The sequence below is a fragment of the Tachyglossus aculeatus genome, chromosome X1, assembly GCF_015852505.1.
Source record: "Tachyglossus aculeatus isolate mTacAcu1 chromosome X1, mTacAcu1.pri, whole genome shotgun sequence".
Taxonomy (NCBI): Eukaryota; Metazoa; Chordata; class Mammalia; order Monotremata; family Tachyglossidae; genus Tachyglossus; species Tachyglossus aculeatus.
The window spans coordinates 107411121-107421902 of NC_052101.1; the positions used below are offsets into that span (position 1 = coordinate 107411121).

General features: G+C 42.9%; 1 non-coding gene across 1 annotated transcript; it reads right to left on the reverse strand.

The window, feature by feature from the left end:
- Positions 1–10644: 10644 nt before the first annotated feature.
- On the reverse strand, positions 10645–10782 carry LOC119920401. Its single transcript, XR_005448149.1, has one exon. It is a non-coding gene; the product is annotated as a small nucleolar RNA SNORA7 (small nucleolar RNA).

A 10782-nucleotide genomic window follows, 5' to 3' on the forward strand; every position in this document is an offset into this window, starting at 1 on the left:
ACAGGACCTTGATTCAAGGTGTTTTCTGCAAGGGAGGAGAAGAAGGGGAGCCAAGAACAAAACATCCTGTATATATGTTAGGGGTGCATACTTTGCACCCACTGTCTCCACTTCCTCTCCACCAATTCTCCACTTGAACCCCTCCGATCTGGCTTCCATCCCTTTCACTCCGCAGAAACCACCCTCTCTAAGGTAACCAGTGATCTCCTCCTTGCCAAATCCAACAGCCTCTACTCTATCCTAATTCTCCTCGACCTCCTCTCAGCTGCCTTACACAGTGTCATCCACCCCCTTCTCCTGGAAACACTATCTACCCTTGGCTTCACTGCCACTGCCCTCTCCTGGTTCTTCTCCAATCTCTCTGGCCTCTCAGTCTCTTTTGTGGGCTCCTTCTCTGCCTCCCACCCACTAAATGTGAGAGTCATCCCAAATGCCACCTCTATGCAGACAACTCCCAGATCAACTTTGCTAACCCACCTGCCAACTCTCCTTCTCTGCAATCCTGCATTTCTCTATCTGGATGTCTCACAAGCACCTCAAACTCAGTACATATGAAACTAAACCCCTCTTCTTCCTTCCTAAATCCTCTTCTCCATCTAACTTTCTCTTCACAGTTGACAACAACGCCATCTTCCTCATCTCTCAAACACTCCCTCTCTTTCAGTCCCCACACTCTGACTCCAAATCCTGTTGAAGTGCCCTCTACAACATTCCCAGAATTCTCCTCTTCCTCTCCATTAAAAAGACTACCACACCAATCCAGAGACATGTCATATCCCAGCTTGCTTACTGAGTCAGACTTCTCACTGATCTCACTCCGCTGTCTGGATCATTTTTCTCAAACTTCATTCCGCACATATCACCCCATTCTTCAAAAATCCCCAGTGGTTGCCCATCCCTCTCCACATCAAGCCGAAACTCCTGACCATTGACTTTAAGGCATTCCATCAGCTTTTCCCTTCCTCTTATCTACACTCTTTTCCCACTCCCCAGCTTGCACTTTTTGTTTCTCTCATGCTAACCTAGACACTGTGTCTTGTTCTCATCTCTCCCATGTGCAACCTATTACTCAAGTCCTTCCTCTTACCTGTCACTCCATGCCCCTTCATGTATAACTGTTATTCCCATCTTCAAAGCCCTTCTGAAATCCCATCTCCTCCAGGAGATTTTACCCAATTTATGTCTAATCTTCCCACTTTCTATCCAACTGCCCAGCTATTCCATGCCAACTAAGACCTTAAGTACTCACACTCCCCCATAATACCTCTGCTCATATTTTTCTATTTCTTTCTCTTATCTGTAAGTTATGTGGTGTTTTACCATAAACTCTTTGAGAGCAGAAATAATGTATACTAATTCTAATGGACTCTCCCACATGTAATGTTCTCACAGGGAACATTACATGTGGGAGAGTTGAGGTGAAAAAATATTACATTCTGATAAAACATTGTCATAAGGAGGATCTTACCTTTACAAGAAAAATTAAGAGGATTTCAGCAAGGACCGATGGCAAGTAGACAGATTTTCAGTATGGGTCCATCCACTAGTGAAAGTAATAATAATAATAATAATAATAATAATAATAATAGCATATGTTAAGCGCTTACTATGTGCAAAGCACTGTTCTGAGAGCTGGGGAGGTTACAAGGTGATCAGGTTGTCCCACAGGGGGCTCACAGTCTTAATCCCCATTTTCCAGATGAGGTAACTGAGGCCCAGAGAAGTGAAGTGACTTGCCCAAAGTCACACAGCTGACAAGTAGCAGAGCAGGGATTTGAACCCATGACCTCTGACTCCAAAGCTTGTGCTTTTTCCACTGAGCCACGAAGCAGTGTGAATCAGTGGAAAGAGCCCGGGCTGGGGAGCCAGAGGTCATGGGTTCTAATCCTGCTCTGCCACTTGTCAGCTGTGTGACCTTCGGCAAATCACTTCACTTCTCTGGGCCTCAGTTACCTCATCTGTAAAATGGGGATTAAGACTGTGAGACCCAGGTGGGACAACCTGATCACCTTGTAACGTCCCCAGTGCTTAGAACAGTGCTTTGCACATAGTAAGCACTTAATAAATGCCATTATTATTATTATTATTATGAAATGATGGTATTTCTTAGGCACTTACCATGTGCCAAGCACTGTTCTATGCACTGGTATAGATACAGGGTAATCAGGTTGTCCCAGGTGGGGCTCACAGTCTTAATCCCCATTTTGCAGATGAGGTAACTGAGGTGCAGAGAAGTTAAATGACTTGCCCAAAGTCCCACAGCTGACAAGTAGTGGAGTCAGGATTAGAACCCATGACCTCTGACTCCCAAGTCCGTGCTTTTTCCATTGAGCCATGCTGCTTCTCAGTAGCAGCTATAGTAGCAGCAGCTATAGTAGAGAAGCTATTCACGTTGTGTTTGGATCCCAAAAAACTGAAGACAAGATTTTCAATGAGATGGCAGGCCCAGATAGTTTCCCTCTCTTCACAAAGCTTCAAGGGCCTGGCAGATATCCTTGGGAGAATCTACTAAACGGTGCATATATTTAATATGCCATTTAAAAAATTATTGCTTTAGAAAAATGTAACATTTGGGCTGTGTTCTGCTCCCAAGGATTTCCAAAAAACTGTAAAACAAATGTTGGAAAATAGCCAAAGTCTAAAAGCACCCAACTTGTACTTCCCAAGCGCTTAGTACAGTGCTCTGCACACAGTAAGCACTCAATAAATACGATTGAATGAATGAATACATTAATGAAATGTTGATTTGGGGTGCATCCATAGATGAACATGATAAAAGACTGGAACAAACATTGTTAAATGCACTAAAATGCACCAAAAAGGACATGGCCCTGAATAAAGTAAATGCGAATAGACTGAAGAAAATTTTATGTAGCGAGGAAAAATAGTTAGCAGATGTAGATCAGAGCAAAATGCAGACAACTGCAACCATGGCTGTTCCAAAAGAAAATGAAGAATTACGCAGGGGAACTTTTAAAGTTTGCTTAAAGTGCAGTTCACATCTGTCACAAGAAAGAAGAATCACAAAATCTTTAATGGAAAGGGTGCACTGGGAGCTGGAAGGAATATCAACACAAAGAGTCTGAAGGTTGAGATTGTTGAGGAAAATAGACCAACACTAAGATATTTTGATGCAGAGAAAGCCAAAAACCCAGCAAATGGTTCAGAATGAGGTCTCAGAGCAGTTGTCGTACAGAAATGTAAGTCATAGTAGAAGTCAGTAGCTTGGACTTCTAGGTCCGACAAAGAGAGAGATGCTATGCTCAAACAATAAATAAGGCTTAGCTCTTGTCTTGGCACATAATAAAATACATTAACTATTTTTGTATGGAAGTTCATTCTTTGCAGACCTTGATAATAAACTACTAGTAATCATTTTTGAGACTATTTGTGAAACCACCAGAAGCAAAAAGCTATTTTTAAACTCTAAATATAGGAGATAAAATTGTATGTGCTCCAGGGAAATCACTAATTATTAGACACAGTAGAGCATATGATGAAAAATATGTATCCTTGGATATCACACAAATAAATGCACTTGTCCTATCCCAGACAAGTACATGCATTTGCCGTCCCAGCTTAATAATACTAATAATTATGGTATTTGTTAAGTGCTTTCTATTTGCCAAACTCTGTGGTGGATATAAGGTAATCAGGTTGGACACAGTCCCTGTCCCATATAGGGGGCACAGTCTTAAACCCCATTTTATAGATGAGGTAACTGAAGCCCAGTGAAGTGATTTGCCCAGGCAGACAAGTGGTGGAGCTGAGCTTCGAACCCATGACCTTCTGACTCCCAGGCCCAAGCACTAAGCACTAAACCACGCTGCTTCTCATGGCACACTACTTGATCAAGTAGAGAAGCGGCGTGGTTTAGTGGAAATAGCCTGGGCTTTGGAGTCAGAGGTCATGGGTTCGAATCCCAGCTCTGCCAATTGTCAGCTGTGTGACTTTGGGCAAGTCACTTAACTTCTCTGGGCCTCAGTTACCTCATCTGGAAAATGGGGATTAAGACTGTGAGCCCCCCATGGGACAACCTGATCACCTTGTAACCTCCCCAGCACTTAGAACAGTGCTTTTCACATAGTAAGCGCTTAATAAATACCATTATTATTATTATTATTACAGTAGCTTGACCACTGCATCACCTTCTTTACTGATCTCCTTGCCTTCTGCCTTTCACCTCTCAGGTCCATAGGCCACTATATTGGCCAGATCGCTTTTCTAAAATATAGTCCTGCACACAACTCCCCTCTCCCCAAAAGCCTCTGTTGCCCATTTCTCTCCACATCAAAAAAAATCCCTGCCCATTGGCCTTAAAGCACTCACTCAGCTCTCTCAATCCTCTGTGTCCACAGTCTTCTGCCACCACACCCCAATTCGTACTCTTCATTCCTTTCAAGCTACCCTACTCACTCTTTCTCATAATCATCTCTCTCAACGTCAACCTCTTTTTCATTCCCTATATGTTGCCAACTTGTACTTCCCAAGCGCTTAGTACAGTGCTCTGCACACAGTAAGCGCTCAATAAATACGATTGAATGAATGAATGAATGCCCTTCCCCCTTCAGAGAATCCTTTCCGCTTTCGTAGGTGACAGACCACAGTTCACCCATCTTCAAAGACCTTCTGAAACCACACCTCCTTCAGGAGGCCTTCCTGGATTAATTTCTTATCTCTTTACCAATGTCCCCAAACTGCCACTTCAGCCCTCCCACACTACCTAAGCACTTAAATACAATCTCCCCATGGTCCTTATGTAGTGATACTGTTAATAATAATAATAATAATGTTGGTATTTGTTAAATGCTTACTATGTGCCAAGCATTGTTCTAAGCGCTGGGGGAGATACAAGGTAATCAGGTGGTCCCAGGTGGGGCTCACAGTCTTCATCCCCATTTGACAGATGAGGTCACTGAGGCACAGAGAAGTTAAGTGATTTGCCCAGGGTCTCACAGCTGACAAGTGGTGGAGCCGGGATTAGAACCCACGACCTCTGACTCCCAAGCCCATGCTCTTTCCACTGAGCCACACTGTTATAAAATGTAGCTATTTTAAAAAGCATATGATTTCCTCCTTTCTGTCAATTATTTCAGTATCTGTCTCCTCCATTAGATTGTCAGCTCTTTGCGGCAGGGATCATGTCTACTAACTCCACTGTGGGCAGGGAATGTGTCTGTTCATTTTTATATTATACTCTCCCAAGTGCTTAGTGCAGTGCTCAAGTAAGCACTCAGTAAATACGATTGATTGACTGACTTTCAAGCAGTCGGTGCACAGTAGGTACTCAATAAATACAATCAACTGATAGAGCCATTGACATTTTTATTGTTGGTTAAAATATATGAGATTTTTGCAAAAGATAGCCCATTCGGAAATATGATGAATGAAGTTCAGCTGAGCTGTATCACAGCTGTGTTATCCTTGTGAGGTATGCTGTAAATAAATTGTAATGCCTAATAAATCAATGGTAATACAATGTCTACTGCCAAGAGATCAAATAGGTTAAAAGATGAATCCGTGAGGATCCCGTGAGAATTGCGAAACCCAAGGGAAGAGTGGGAGATGTTGTAGAATAGCTCGAAATGAATAGCTCTCTAGAGAAAATGCGAAGACTTGTAAGTCATCTAAAGAATATCAAGTCACATAATAGACAACTAAAATGGATGGCACCGGAAACTCTGAAACCACCATGTTATTTATAATCACCTTTGTGTTCTAGTGCTCTCACTGAATTAATCAGTCAATGATGTTTCTTGAATGCTTGATCTGGGCAGAGCACTTTACTAAGAGCTTGAGATAATACACTAGAAGTCAGTTGACACAACCCCTGCCCTCAAGGAGTTTACAGTCTAGCAGACTGGCCAATGCTCCCTCTATTAAAGATACCAATAATAGCATGGGCCTTGGAGTCAGAAGGACCTGGGTTCTAATCCCAGCTCCTCCACTTGTCTGCTGTGTGACCTTGGGCAAGTCACTTCACTTCTCAGTGCCTCAGTTGCCTCATCTGTTAAATGGGGATTAATTGCCCAGAGCTTCTGAGATCTCCATTTTCATCATCGTCAAAGTGAAAACCACCAAGCTCACTGAATATCCAAGAAAGGATACATTAGATTTAAGCTAAAAAGACAGATCCCAAGAGTTGAATAGTGGCTGTACTAGTCCCTTGAATTCAAATGTGCTAATGAGGAAAAATCAAATCAGCCTGCTGCCTGGAAAAGGCCTTGTGATTCAACTTCCAGGGAAGCTGCCACCTGGGAAACCCACTTAGCCATAAAGAATCGTTCCACCAAATTTTACCTTCCAGATTCCCATTGCTACTTCTGTTACTATTTTAGGCAGATGATCAAATCTGTTTTTCTTTTTCCCCTATGTTTCGACTGTAGCGTTCCCACAATGCAGCCTGATACAAATAAACTCTACATTGAATTCCACTGGCAGGGAAAGACTTGAAAAAGATTTGGACAGCTTTCATCAAAATACAGATCTGGGAAATAACGTATGATTCTAGAAATCAGAGCTCAGTGGGCTTTTTAATTGTGAATTCGTGCTTACAGGAGCCACAGAAGCCTTTCTTCAAAGCTGGTTGTCTTCAAAGATTTCACAATGCTGGCGGGCATTCACTAATAGTTCAAGATACCTGCAGTGATTCTGTTTCAGAAAGGCTGCGTTACTAGGAATCATGTCTCCTTTTAAGGTACCACCACGGGAGAGGGAGTTTTCTCACTTTAGACTAGTTCCCACTGCTTGGGAGAGACTTCTGACTGCTGACTTGTAAGAGGTGCATCCCTTGGTGTGGGGTTTCTCAAATGCTCCCCATTATTAATCTCAGTGGGCCTGTCAACCGGCCCTTTCATGCCACTACATAAATCCACAAGTTCTTCCCCTTTGATCTGGCCTGCTCAGTAGTCTCTGCTCTGTCTATTGAAATGACAGCCTGGAAACTGTTCCCTATGACGGATGCGTGATGGTTATGGAGCTCCTGCTACTCCTATTTCATTAGTAAAGGCCAGTTCAATCAGTCAATCAATAAATCACTCGTATTTTTTTAATGATATTTGTTAAATGCTTACTATGTGCCAGGCCCTGTACTATGCGCTGGGGTAGATACAAGATAATCAGGTTGAACCCAATCCATGTCACACATGGGGCTCACAGTCTTAATTCCCATTTTACAGATGAGGTAACTGAGACACAGAGAAATTAAGTGAATTGTCCAAGGTTACACAGCAAACAAGTGGCAGAGGCAGGATTAGAACCCACGTCCTCTGACTCCCAGGTTTGTGCTCTTTCCACTAGGCCATGCTGTAGCTACACTAGGCACTCTACTAAACGCTTGGGAGAGTACAATACAACAGAGTTGGTAGACGTGTTCCCTGCCCTCAACGAGCTTACAGTCTAGAGAGAAGACAGACACCAATATAAGTAAATGAATTATGAATATATACATAATTGATGAAGGGCTGAGTGTGGGGTGAGTACCCAATGCCCAAAGGGTATAGATCCAAGGGGCTAACCGAAGTTGACCTGCACAACGGTTTCCCTTGGCATGCTCATTGTGACATTCTCTGTGTTCACTCCATAGCACTTCATATGTAGACTCTAGGTACTGTATTATTTAGACTGTATATATAGTTGTAATTCATATTTTTACAAGATACTAGAGAATATCAATCACATCTATCCAGGCTGGCAAGCATGTTTCAAGTCGAATATCTGTTTCGTTCTGTAAGGCCCACACATTTGTTTGGGGTATCTTTTGGGAAGGTGGGGGCTGACCAGTTTGAAATGGATGAGTTGCTTTTCTTTGCAAATATTTCTACAGGCTTGTGGTATCCCTCCCTCTATTAGACTGAAATGGCTGTCTGGCGATGACAGTGGAAAAACCTCTGGGCAGATAAGCTAATTTAGCATTTTCAGACACATTTTGCTTCACAAAAAAAAAAATCTCCTCACCAATCTGGATGGGACAGCTTTAACATTTTCAAAATGTTTGCCTGCTCCCACTTGCCAGAACAGATCCAGCCTCTTTATCACTTCAGCATCTCACTGATTCAACATTAATGCAGAGACGGTTATAAAAAAACAACTTGATTTTCATGAAGTACAATTAGTCCAACCACGAAATGCTGCTTAATGCCAATGTTTTGTAGCTACCAAGTGGCCAAATGTTCCTTTTCCTACTCCCATCCCAAGTTTCACTAACACCCCCACCCCCAAAGACTTGCACTTCTCAGTTAATCAGCATTCCTACATATTTTATAAATCAGTTTACTGACACCAAACCATTACCACCCTAACCAGATGGTAGGATTACTTTAGGGGCCAAGAAATATCAGGATCTTTTCCAATATAACACAATTAAACACCTGTGCTAAATAAGTTGTGTAGATCCATGGTGGGTCACGAAGACACAGACCCCAAAGCATTCCAAATATCTCTTTCATTAGATGTGATGTGTCTACAGACATTGGATTCAGGTATCTTCTGAGAATATCAAGGCTCATTCTCGGAATATAGAAAACTAGAAGATGTTCAATCATTCCGTAGGCACTGTAGCAAGGACCAAGTCGTGGGAGGCTCCAAAATGTAGAAATTTTTTCCACATCTTGCTCCTCTAATCCTCCCAACCTGTCACCAAATGAAGAACATTTCTGATGTGGAATAAAAACTTCAGAATAATAGTATGGCTTTGCCCTGCCCCCATGTAACTTTCTGCCTTCTCCATCATTACTACCTCAATTTATCATGTCTCCTGGATAGTAGTAGCAATGATATTTTTGAGTGCTCACTTGGTGTATTGTAGTAGATTATGACGGAAGCACAAAGAACTTACACTCTGATGGGGGAGGCAGAAGTAGAAATATTTAGAAAAAGAGAGAACAATAATTTCTGAGTTCTGTGCAACCAGAACAAGACACTCAGGTGATCTGTTGGACATCTTGAGAGGGTAAACCCAATGTTCCCCTGACTCTGGTTTTACCTTCTCAAAATGTGGGTTCTTTCTCAAAAGCTCCAAAAGATCCTGATTTAGCAGGCTGAAGGCAATACTCTGCAACCATCAGATTGTGAGCTTACTATGTCCTTTCCCAAGCTTTTAATATACTGCCTTGTACTCAGTAGGTGCTCATTCAATACTGTAAATTGTTGGATTGATTGGAAAAATAGTGTTGACCAGTGTAAACAGCGGGAGCCTGGGAGTCATAGGATATGGTTTCTAATCCCAGCTCTACCACTTGCTTGCTGTTTGACCTTGGGCAAGTCATTTAACTTATCTGTACTTCAGTTTCCTCAACTGTAAATTAAGGATTCAATACCTGTTCTCCCTCCTACTTAGATTTTGCAGAACAGTGACAATGTCTCCCCTGGTTAACTTGTATCTACCCCATTGCTTAGAATAGTCCTTGACACAGCAAGCACTTTACAAATACTATTACTGTTATTATTATTATTGATTGTGGCTCTTTTTCTGCCAGATCGCATAAACTGAGCAGGATACTGATATTTCACCTTCTTGAATCGTCATGCGTTAGTCTGAGCAAATTTTCATCTTTAAGATTCTGCTGTTTTGAACTCTTGACCTTCTTTCATGTTTTCCTACCGTCTCAAACCAATTCTCCCAAGAAAGGACTTAAGAGGGTAATGCTACGCCCACCCTGAAGTCACACTGGAGGGATAGGGAAGATGCTACCAAACTGTGCTCCTTCAGGGGAGGCCCCTTGGAGAAGATGTGATTTTAATAAGGCTATGAAGACGGGGAGAGTTGTGGTCTGTTGGATATGGAGGCAGAGGGAGATCCAGGCCAGGCAGGATGCAGTTGAGGGGTCTGTGGCGAGATAGATGAGATTGAGTTGGTTGGCATTAGAGGAGCAAAGTGAGCATAATGTGTCATAGTAGGAATTCAGCCTTTGAAGCAGGAGCAAGTTGGGCACATGCCTATTTCAGTGCCTGTTTCCTGGGTAGCAGAAATGCCAAGTCTTCTGGCCATGCTCTTTTCAAACACTTTTGACTCCGTTGGTGCTTCCAATGAACTTCCACCAGCCCTGCCAAAGACCCCGGCCCCTTGTTGACTTTGGGGCCCCAAATCCCTGGAGTGCAAGTATCCCAGGAGGATCCAGCAAATGTTATCCCAGTTCCCTAGGTGCCACCATATCCTACGGGGGGCTGGGGAACGGCTCTCTGGGGAGGAATCAGTCAGTCCATCATACTTACTGAGCACTTACTATGTGTTCTATGTCCTATGTCTGCGCTTCGTATGTCCTCTAGACTGTAAGCTCGTTGTGGGCAGTGAATGTGTCTGTTATATTGTGATCTTATACTCTCCCAAGGGCTTAGTACAGTGCTCTGCATGCAATAGGCGCACAATAAATATTATTGACTGACTGCAAAGCACTGCACTAAGCACTTGGAAGAGTATGTTGTTGTCTTATGCTGTTGAGTCGTGTCAGACCCATAGGAACACCATGGACACATCTCTCCCAGAATGCCTCACCCCCATCTGCAATCGTTCCAGTAATGTATACATAGAGTTTTCTTGGTAAAAATATGGAAGTGGTTTACCATTGCCTCCTTCCACGCAGTAAACTTGAGTCTCTGTCCTTGAATCTCTCCCATGCCGCTGCTGCCCAGCAAAGGTGAGTTTTGACTTGTAGCAGATTGCCTTCCACTCACTAGCCACTGCCCAAGCTAGTAATGGAATGGATAAGACTCTGCTTGACTCTCCCTCCTGTAGTTGAGACTGGTAGAGTACTGGAAACTCTCCAGGTGGAACCCTGAGAGAGG